The sequence below is a fragment of the Cyprinus carpio genome, chromosome B22 (assembly GCF_018340385.1).
Source record: "Cyprinus carpio isolate SPL01 chromosome B22, ASM1834038v1, whole genome shotgun sequence".
NCBI classification, from domain to species: domain Eukaryota; kingdom Metazoa; phylum Chordata; class Actinopteri; order Cypriniformes; family Cyprinidae; genus Cyprinus; species Cyprinus carpio.
The window spans coordinates 3,840,539-3,851,331 of NC_056618.1; the positions used below are offsets into that span (position 1 = coordinate 3,840,539).

Sequence of the window (10,793 nt, forward strand, 5' to 3'; positions counted from 1 at the left end):
AGTGGTTTTAACAAGCCACCAATAACAGGTGGCTAACAGGAACCATTACAGTTACCAAAACCAGTACAGTTCCTAATATAACCTGTAAAACCATTACTCTGGTTTATATTGGTGGTGGTGGTGGTGTGTTTATTTTTTATTTATTTTTTGTCAGCAGGGCTGTCAAACCTATTAACAACATAACATAAGTACACTTTTTTTTTCCTCAGTTTTAAGTTTTATAAAAACTCTGAAATTACACAAATGGATGTGTATTGATGAGAAATGGCACAAATGAAAACTCTTAAATTTGAGCTTTTAAGTCAAGCTAAAGTTATTATAGTTGTTGTGGACTTCGCTCTTCTCTAGAGTTAGAGTGATTTTATTAAATCTTTGTAGTTATATTTCTTGTTATAGTTATCTTTATAGTTGTGTTTTTGTGTTCATCCAATATCATTTTGTAAGTTACTACTCTTTCTCTTATAAAGATGTTTTCTTTGGATTGTCTGCTCTCAAGAGAAAATAAAACTTAATTTGTGTTTCATGCTAGCTAAATTTCACTCAGAGGAAATTTGTTGGCTCTAAACCTGTAATTTCTTTATATATTTGTTTGCAAGAAAAAGACAAGTCCGGCAAATCCGTGGCCAGGACACCAGAATATGAACGCTTGCGCAAAGTCTCTCGCTAAGCGTTTTCCTCCCGTAGAAAAACATAAACACTTAACATGGCTTAATGTATTAAGATGCTATTAAAATATCAAGTTAAATGTACATTTCATTAATATAATGAATATAATATGTATATAGTATTTTCCTCACATACCGCAAAATGTGGCATAATGGACTAAGATGATAAAGGCCAAACTCAAATGCTTCTCTACATTATTAAAATACATAACTAATAGACCCCTTAATCGCCTACGTCACTGTGACGTCACCGCTCTAGCTGGAGGCAAAACATAAGGAAGAACTCATAGCAGGCGCGCTAAAAGTTTGAGGTTTTGACTTTAAAATGTCGTCTTGTTGTGTTTTTGGCTGCCAGAATAGAAGGAACAGCACTTTTGGTTCAAAACTAAAGTTTCACCGGATCCCGGCCGACATTCCTTCACAGAAATCAAGAAGACAGTTGTGGTTGAATGCAATACGGCGTACAGACTAGACAGAGACGATCATAAATAATGCTCGTGTTTGCAGTGCACACTTCATATTAGGTAAAATAATCTATGCATATGTACTGGTGTGTTGGTTTTAGCTAGTACAAATCACCAAGTTTATGTTTTATAGGTGAAAAGTCGCCAACCTTCAGCGCACTAGCTAGCTTAAATGTTAAACAAACATACAGCGATAGATGTGTGTGCCATCCTTTGAATGGTCTCTTAAAATAATCCACATTGCTAATCATAGTTAGCCCAGCTATAGGTTACATTAGACAATAAGCCTTGACAAAATTCCCCAAACCACCCGAAAGTAATTCATATGTTGTCTAGGAAATATCCAAAACCTGGTTAAAACTGTTTCCAATGAGAACAAGTTACAAGAACTACACCAGGCTTAGCTAAAAATAAATAAATAAATAAATTAGGCTACTGTAATGTTATTCCACTCGTCATTATATTTTGGTCAGATAACCAGTTTGGTCAGTGAACTGAGTGATCAACTGAATTAATTGATAAATGTATGCTAACTCCAACTTTTTTTATTATTATTTTTTTGTCACGGTCCCGCAGAGTCAGTGAACTGTACAAATTCGGACAGTTCCGAACCTTCTTCTGCATCCATGTTTAATAAATCCCTCCTAAAACGTGCTAGTTTACGCTTGTCAACATTGCGTCCGCGCCTCTTTTTGCCTCCAGCTAAGCCCCGCCCACCCGGAGACGTTGCAATGTTTACAAACTTTTAAGGGGTCTATATGTACAGGCACGCAGGTGAGCCCAGAATAAACGCAACATGCAAAGTTTCGCGTTAAGCATTTTTCCATAGAGAATAAACTGTCTACAACTCGTTTATATCATTGTCTTTGTCCATTAAGCTACATTATGTGTTTTATTTATAATGATTTTCTATAGGAGGAAAACGTTTAATGTACAATTTAACGCACTGCGTTCTTTACTCGTCTGCTTGCCTGTACGGAGTTGATCCTTTTAAAATCACTTAATGCATTTCATAATGCACGTTCATATTTGCTGGTCTGTATATACGTTGAGTCAACAACAAGACATATATGCTAGGCCTACTGAATTGTCTTTATCATCTTAGTCTGTTATTAGGCCACATTAAGCGTTTTGCTGTATGGGAGGACTAAGCAAACGCATTGTGTTCATAGCCATCTGCTTGCCTTGTAGTACATTAAATAATAACTATATATCGAATTTGGTCTTTTAATTGAACTTAATGTATCTTAATACATTATGCCATATTAAGTGTTTGTTTTTTTCTACAGGAGGAAAATGAAAGACTTTGTGCATTGCGTTCATGTTCTGCTGTTCTGTGGCCATGGATTTGCCGGTCTTGTCTTTTTCTTGCAGGACCCTGTAGGTTATAGTAGTAGGCCTACTAATTTAGTTTTAATCATTTAATCACCACCACAGCTTCTTGTCTCCATTGGAAACATGCACGATTTGTATTGATTGCAAGTGACGTTGTAATTTAGTTTCTTTTTTCTTGTCTTCACCACCTGGCTACTGTTGTAAAATTTTGAGAGATTCAAACAAAAAGTTATCAATAAATAGAACAAAATAAAAAAATAAAGACTGCAAGTGATGTCGCTAGCGGAAGCACAAGTGTCTGAGAGTGCAAGTCTGAGAATGCAAGTGCCAGAGAGAGAGAGAGTTGCGACAACTCCATTGACTCCAATGGAACGCTTTTTTTACAGCAATGGCGGCTTGTGGAGTCTCTCAATAGTTCCCGGAAGTAGCAGCAAACCGATGCCGCGCCGTAGAGATGCAGCAGAACAAACCGTTTGCGACGCAATTTTAAAAGGTAAGACTTTTAAATAATAAGATTGTATATTATCAGTACATCTAAATAATAATAAATTATAAATTAAAACCGTCTAGTAGATTATTACTTATTAAATGAGTAGATTTAAGGGATGTTATCAGATAACTTACAGATTAGGCTAGGATTGGAGCTGAATAAAGTTAGTAACGAACACACTATTAAATGTAAAATCTGTTCTCTTAATTCAGTTTCATCCATCATGTTTGGAATTAGAGAAAAGGAGTCTAAACATATTTTTTTTTTGCAGGGTGGGGAAAGTTAGCTAACGTTACTAGTTCAATATAACGTTTGACCGCGTTTGACAGCGGTGAGTGGAAGTGGTAAAAATGAGGTTATAAAGTTTGTTCCTTATTACACGTATTAAATTACTTAATAATAAAATGCACCCTATTGATATAAATTTAGAGTGAATTGAGTTTGCAAAAACATGGGTGGAGTGTTTTTAGGCATTGTGATTCATTGACTATTACCTGTCTATATTATATAATACTACTGTATTATATACTTAAACTTGTTAGTGTATAAAAGTAACATACTGTAACATACTGTGGGTGCTGGTAGGTGGAGGATTAGTGGTGCCACAGGACTGTTCTGTGATGGAGCATCAGTGATGATGCAGGTCAGGAGTGCTGAGGGGACCATGGTGAGAATGAAAACAAAAGGTATGTTTCAGATAAGCCAGCAATAAAGTAGTGTGCTAAATGTGTATTGTACTGCTGTTTTATATAAGGAATCATACTAAACTAAACATGAAATATATATTATAAATAATAATTTAAGGAATCATACTGCAGTGAGGACCAATGATGTTATAGGTTGTGGGTCAGTGATGTTGGCTGGGTGCTGGTAGATGGAGGAGCAGTGATGTCGGCTGAGGGCTGGACTGGTAGGTGGAGGATTAGTGTTGGCTGGGTGCTGGTAGGTGGAGGATTAGTGTTGGCTGGGTGCTGGTAGGTGGAGGATTAGTGTTGGCTGGGTGCTGGTAGGTGGAGGAGCAGTGATGTTGGCTGAGGGCTGGACTGGTAGGTGGAGGATTAGTGTTGGCTGGGTGCTGGTAGGTGGAGGATTAGTGTTGGCTGGGTGCTGGTAGGTGGAGGATTAGTGTTGGCTGGGTGCTGGTAGGTGGAGGAGCAGTGATGTTGGCTGAGGGCTGGACTGGTAGGTGGAGGATTATTGTTGGCTGGGTGCTGGTAGGTGGAGGATTAGTGTTGGTTGGGTGCTGGTAGATGGAGGAGCAGTGATGTTGGCTGAGGGCTGGACTGGTAGGTGGAGGATTAGTGTTGGTTGGGTGCTGGTAGATGGAGGAGCAGTGATGTTGGGCTGAGGGCTGGACTGGTAGGTGGAGGATTAGTGTTGGTTGGGTGCTGGTAGATGGAGGAGCAATGATGTTGGCTGAGGGCTGGACTGGTAGGTGGAGGATTAGTGTTGGTTGGGTGCTGGTAGATGGAGGAGCAGTGATGTTGGCTGAGGGCTGGACTGGTAGGTGAAGGATTAGTGTTGGCTGGGTGCTGGTAGGTGGAGGATTAGTGTTGGTTGGGTGCTGGTAGATGGAGGAGCAGTGATGTTGGCTGAGGGCTGGACTGGTAGGTGGAGGATTAGTGTTGGTTGGGTGCTGGTAGGTGGAGGAGCAGTGATGTTGGCTGAGGGCTGGACTGGTAGGTGGAGGATTAGTGTTGGCTGGGTGCTGGTAGGTGGAGGAGCAGTGATGTTGGCTGAGGGCTGGACTGGTAGGTGGAGGATTAGTGTTGGCTGGGTGCTGGTAGGTGGAGGAGCAGTGATGTTGGCTGAGGGCTGGACTGGTAGGTGGAGGATTAGTGTTGGCTGGGTGCTGGTAGGTGGAGGAGCAGTGATGTCGGCTGAGGGCTGGACTGGTAGGTGGAGGATTAGTGTTGGTTGGGTGCTGGTAGATGGAGGAGCAGTGATGTCGGCTGAGGGCTGGACTGGTAGGTGGAGGATTAGTGTTGGCTGGGTGCTGGTAGGTGGAGGATTAGTGTTGGCTGGGTGCTGGTAGGTGGAGGAGCAGTGATGTTGGCTGAGGGCTGGACTGGTAGGTGGAGGATTAGTGTTGGCTGGGTGCTGGTAGGTGGAGGATTAGTGTTGGCTGGGTGCTGGTAGGTGGAGGATTAGTGTTGGCTGGGTGCTGGTAGGTGGAGGAGCAGTGATGTTGGCTGAGGGCTGGACTGGTAGGTGGAGGATTATTGTTGGCTGGGTGCTGGTAGGTGGAGGATTAGTGTTGGTTGGGTGCTGGTAGATGGAGGAGCAGTGATGTTGGCTGAGGGCTGGACTGGTAGGTGGAGGATTAGTGTTGGTTGGGTGCTGGTAGATGGAGGAGCAGGTGATGTTGGCTGAGGGCTGGACTGGTATGTGGAGGATTAGTGTTGGCTGGGTGCTGGTAGGTGGAGGATTAGTGTTGGTTGGGTGCTGGTAGGTGGAGGAGCAGTGATGTTGGCTGTGGGCTGGACTGGTAGGTGGAGGATTAGTGTTGGTTGGGTGCTGGTAGATGGAGGAGCAGTGATGTTGGCTGAGGGCTGGACTGGTATGTGGAGGATTAGTGTTGGCTGGGTGCTGGTAGGTGGAGGATTAGTGTTGGTTGGGTGCTGGTAGATGGAGGAGCAGTGATGTTGGCTGAGGGCTGGACTGGTAGGTGGAGGATTAGTGTTGGTTGGGTGCTGGTAGGTGGAGGAGCAGTGATGTTGGCTGAGGGCTGGACTGGTAGGTGGAGGATTAGTGTTGGCTGGGTGCTGGTAGATGGAGGAGCAGTGATGTTGGCTGAGGGCTGGACTGGTAGGTGGAGGATTAGTGTTGGTTGGGTGCTGGTAGGTGGAGGAGCAGTGATGTTGGCTGAGGGCTGGACTGGTAGGTGGAGGATTAGTGTTGGCTGGGTGCTGGTAGGTGGAGGAGCAGTGATGTGGCTGAGGGCTGAACTGGTAGGTGGAGGATTAGTGTTGGCTGGGTGCTGGTAGGTGGAGGAGCTGTGATGTCGGCTGAGGGCTGGACTGGTAGGTGGAGGATTAGTGTTGGTTGGGTGCTGGTAGATGGAGGAGGAGTGATGTCGGCTGAGGGCTGGACTGGTAGGTGGAGGATTAGTGTTGGCTGGGTGCTGGTAGGTGGAGGAGCAGTGATGTCGGCTGAGGGCTGGACTGGTAGGTGGAGGATTAGTGTTGGCTGGCACTAGTAGGTGGAGGACCTGTTTGCTGGTTGTTGGATGTTGAAGCTTGGCTACTGTTGGTCCTTTTCCTCTTTTTAGATTGGCTCTTGCTTCCAAGATGTCCATCGTTTAAGTGTTGTTTTTTTCTGTCATTTTGTATTTTTTTTAGCCTCAATTCTCAACCTCAGCTGTATAAATCTTTTGGAGATTTTTCCTTCTACTCCACAGCATGATGTAAGGCTGCTGGAGAGTGACTGAGCTTCCTTCTCCAACACATCCACTGCATTGGGGAGCTCCATGAGGTAGGAACTAGTCTTGAACCTAAATAGTTTCTCAATTTGTTGGGTGAAGTCATAGGCTTCTTGGGAGGGACGACAAAGAGCACCTGCCTTGAATTCTTTTAAGTTTACTAAGATGCTGTTATCTCCAGCAGGATTGTCATCATTTTGCCGTGTTGCAGTTTTGCATTTTCCACAGATGCTGGCAAATCTGATTAACTTGTGGACAATGTAGCCTGCAAGATGGAAGAGAATAATTTCTCTCTGTTGTTTTTGTGAGGTCAGGTGCTGTTCTGTTCTCCACCATCAGCTGTTCCACCTCTGACTGATGAACATTTTGTTTCACTGTGTCCAGGAAGTCTGCCAAAAAGCTACTGTCATCTTCCTGGTAGCTCCCAGACCTGATGGTGGTGAGGAACTGCCCTACTGATATGATTCTCAGTGTATGATGGAATTCGACTGGAGTTGGTATGGGATTTTTAGACCTCACACAGCTGAATGTATTTTCAAGGCAGTCTTGTGTGAACTTCGAAGTTAACACAAACCTGTGTCCTCGTGTCAGCATCTCTTCCTGTATGCCCAAAACTGATTTGGTTGCCATTATCACGCCTTTTTGAACAGGCTTCCAAACTCCCTTATGACCAATCTTCATCCCATGGAATAGATGGATGATATCCTGTAGAAAGATTATGGCCTTTTTTTATACTCCTCTATTTTGACCCTGCTCAGTGCTGTAATTAAATGGCGAGATGACATTAGATCAAACCAATGATCCACTTGCTCCAGGAACCACGCTGTAGTCAGGTAGGAGAGAGGGCGGTTTTCTTGCTGCACCATATACTTCAGGCCAGCACTTGTTGCCTTACTAAATACATTTAGAGCAGGACCAGCCTTCATTTTTTCAAAGTGGCTTGGCTCGATGGCTGCAGCTGATAGATGGGGAGCTACTTTTAATGCCATCCCTTCTTGAAAGGACAATAAGTCCTTAATAGGGACCACTGGAGAATCGTTGTTGGGTGGTTGGTCTTTTTTGTTAAACATTTTCTGTGGTTTTTTTAACATGTGTACGGGGAAGGGGGCTTTTTAAATTTTTCACCAGATGTGGGACATCAGGCATGAAATGGAGATGCCTATCCGGTGTTGTTGGATGTGGCACAGGTGTTTTAGTGTGGTCGACCCCAAAGGATTTCCACATGGCCTGGTTAGGGCTACCCATCTCGGTGGTGACAGCAAGCACATGTAGCACTATGGATGTTGCCCTCTCTATTAATTCTGTAATTATTGGCTTGTATTCTGCTCCATTGGTAGAATTGCCACTGTAATGATATGCCACTACTTGTTTCCACCGAGTTGTGTTTGCAGCCAACATAAACACATAAGCATGTGTTGCTACTCCTGTGTGTCCTGGCAAAGTGACATCACCATAGAGTTTGCCTGTGAGCATGTGCAGCTCCACACTTGGAGTGATTGCCATTTCATCCAAGGACAGCACACACTCCCTTTCAAGGTCTGCCAACCCATCTACCTTCAGTTTTAAAAAATCAAATACCTCTGTCAATACACCAGGCTCAAATTTGATACATTCCATCCTTCTTTGCAGGGTTCTGATCCCTGGCAAGGGAATCTGCAATTCCTGTAGGGTCTTGTAACCAGTTGGACCAGCTGCAAAGCAAATTTTTAATGCCTTCTTAATTGTTTCATTGCTCCATTTCATACCTTTTGTGGTTCGTTTTCCTAATGCCATAATTTGGTCTTTTGATAAAATTTTCTTTAAAATGTTGTCCCTAATTTTAATTGTTTTTTTGAGAGCTGCATTTTCAGTCTTTATTTTTCTTAATGCTGCCTTTGCATTTTTTGATATTTTTTTCTTGTCTCTTTAATTTTTTAATAGACCCAGGTAACTGGCTGATGGTTCACTGGAATGCTGACTGGCTGCTGACTGACTTGCTGCTGACTGACTTGCTGCTGACTGACTTGCTGCTGGCTGACTGGGTAGTGTCACCTGTCCCTGTCTCTAGCCATGTCCTCTATTTCTTCACTGTCACTTTCCCTTCTCTGAGTGTCCTCATTATTTTTTTCCTCAACCTTTGAAACTGATAGAGGCAGAATACATGGTATTGCTAATTTTAAATATTGCAATGTCACATCACTTCAAAATTAGAAATATTACTTCAACTAGTACGAGTTTGTACTTATTATATATGTATCACCTGTAATACTATAGCTGTGATCAGCAGCGATTTGCTGTATGTTTAAAGGTCTAGGGGTGCATCGTGGAGCAGGACCCTCCTCTTTTTGACCACAGGACGATGCACAAAGATTGTGGAAATAGCATCTGGTCTCAGCCTACTCTTGAATTTTTTGGTCATGACAAATTGGTTTGCCTCAAAATGTGCCTGCAGAGTGTATTTGGTTTCAGTTTAGTTTCCACACACACCTTTTTTTTTTGTCTACCCACATACAGTACATATCACATGGTGGTGCACAGTTAAAGGTAACACTGATGACTCCCTGCAATGTCTCACCATGAGTCTCAGCTCCCTGGGTTTTGCAAGGCTTTGCTTGTTCCTTATTTCTAGTAAAACATTGTCAATGTAAAAAAGTGCAAATAAATTTAAGTATAATTACCTAACAATTTTTTGTTGTTGTAATTTTTATTTAAATTTAGATTGCTCCTGCTGACTTGAGCCAACCATTTTTTTTTTTTTCTCCTCTCCATATCAGCGGGGAAGCCATACATCCGCACACCTTTCTCTGACCGAGTGGAGCATCCCCATGCAGCACAGCAAACCATGGTGGAGACTATGAAAGGACAACATGAAAGAAAGGACACATACAAAATGCTTGGCATGCTATTAAATTTATTATAAATGTATTCATGAATTGCTGTAAATAGTTAATTGCATTTATTCGAATAAAAATACAAAGAAAAAGTAATCTCATAATATATAATTACAATTTTAAATAACTGTTTTCTATTTTAAAATGTAATTTACTCCTGTGATGCCAAGCTGAATTTTCAGCATCATTACTTTTGAATGGCAGTGTACATGTTTATATATGAGTATGCTTAAGTTGTTTTAAACCTGAATATATTGTATATGAATAAATATTGTAAGAATTATACATTAGATATATAATATCTATAATACATAATAATATTACTATGTAATTGTAAGAATTGTAAACAGTAAGCTTCATTTTACATTTATTTAACATGCTAATTACTGCTACTAATAGTTAATTGACCCATAGTGCGGTGCGATCTGAAAATCACCTGTCACCAGCCCGTCTCTGTACTACCTGAAAGTCATCAATATGACATTAGTCAACATGAGATCAGTGAAAAAAAGAACAATATGTAACATACCAAAAAAGGCAACAGCAACCCGTGTTTATACCACTTAACGTTAGCCTGAAAGTTAAGTTTTTAAAATAACGGTAATTGAACACTAATCCTCAAAAAATTACCTGATTTGATATTTTAAAAACAACATCGCTGTAACTACATACCCATGCTACATACATATGTCGGTGTGTTGTATAAATATATAAAATAAATGCATTTATTGACTTCTTATTACCAGAAATTTGCAGTTCTGTCACTCTACTCTATCAGTTTGAATGGCCGCCAACAGACTTCCTGGAACTATCGGAAGTCTACATGAATCACGTGACAACCAAACATTTCGAACTTCCGTTGTCGCAACTCTCTCTCTCTATGGCTCTGGCAAGTGCAAGTCTGCAGCCCAGACCCTTCTCCCCCTCACTGACCAGCAGCCGCCTACTCTCGCCTACATTTCAGGCGAGGCGAGGCGCATCTCAAACAAGCCTACTGCGACGGCTGAGTCAGCCGGCTGCTCTCGAAACGCTCTCGCGGTACTTTGATGCCACACGTGACAGTCATGTGGCGTCGGCACCAAGTCGAACAAAATTATTAACTGGCATGCACTGCTTCAAGTCAGATTGCGATCGGTCTGCGCAGTGCTGCATGAAGTCGAACGCACCTATTAGCTCAGGGGTTCTCAATCTCAACCTCTTTTTTTCCCACCGGGCCGCAATATGGTCCAAATGCAAGTCTCACGGGTCCGCACGCATATCATTTACATATTACGTCACCAATACAAACCAACCTGATTTATAATAGGATAGCCTAAATATTATGATATCTAATCGATTACATTCATTGAAATGTATAAATAATTCCCCATAAATAAAACACCTGATGCTGTCGGCTGACCAATTTTGTGAAATTCGGCTCGAAAGGAGTAACAGCACAATGAAGTTGCGATTGTAAGATAAGACGCGCGACAGAAAATGTGCGTTCACAAATGTAACCTAAGTTGATCCAAATATGGAAAGCACTTTCGAATTTAATAGGTTCTTCCC

The 10,793-nt window shown here is 42.1% G+C and overlaps 1 protein-coding gene, 2 long non-coding RNA genes and 1 pseudogene across 3 annotated transcripts in view; 3 read left to right on the top strand and 1 right to left on the bottom strand.

Moving 5' to 3' along the window:
- LOC109064427 overlaps nt 1–10,793 on the top strand; it is a 195,802-nt pseudogene that overhangs the window by 99,979 nt on the left and 85,030 nt on the right.
- LOC109075252 (cryptochrome-1) overlaps nt 1–10,793 on the bottom strand; it is a 198,361-nt gene that overhangs the window by 85,755 nt on the left and 101,813 nt on the right.
- LOC109058213 lies at nt 2,741–7,399 on the top strand. Its single transcript, XR_006157909.1, has 4 exons — nt 2,741–2,957; nt 3,540–3,640; nt 6,296–6,428; nt 6,760–7,399. It is a non-coding gene; the product is annotated as an uncharacterized LOC109058213 (long non-coding RNA).
- Nucleotides 7,553–8,682, top strand: LOC122141560. Its single transcript, XR_006157910.1, has 3 exons — nt 7,553–7,911; nt 8,005–8,128; nt 8,296–8,682. It is a non-coding gene; the product is annotated as an uncharacterized LOC122141560 (long non-coding RNA).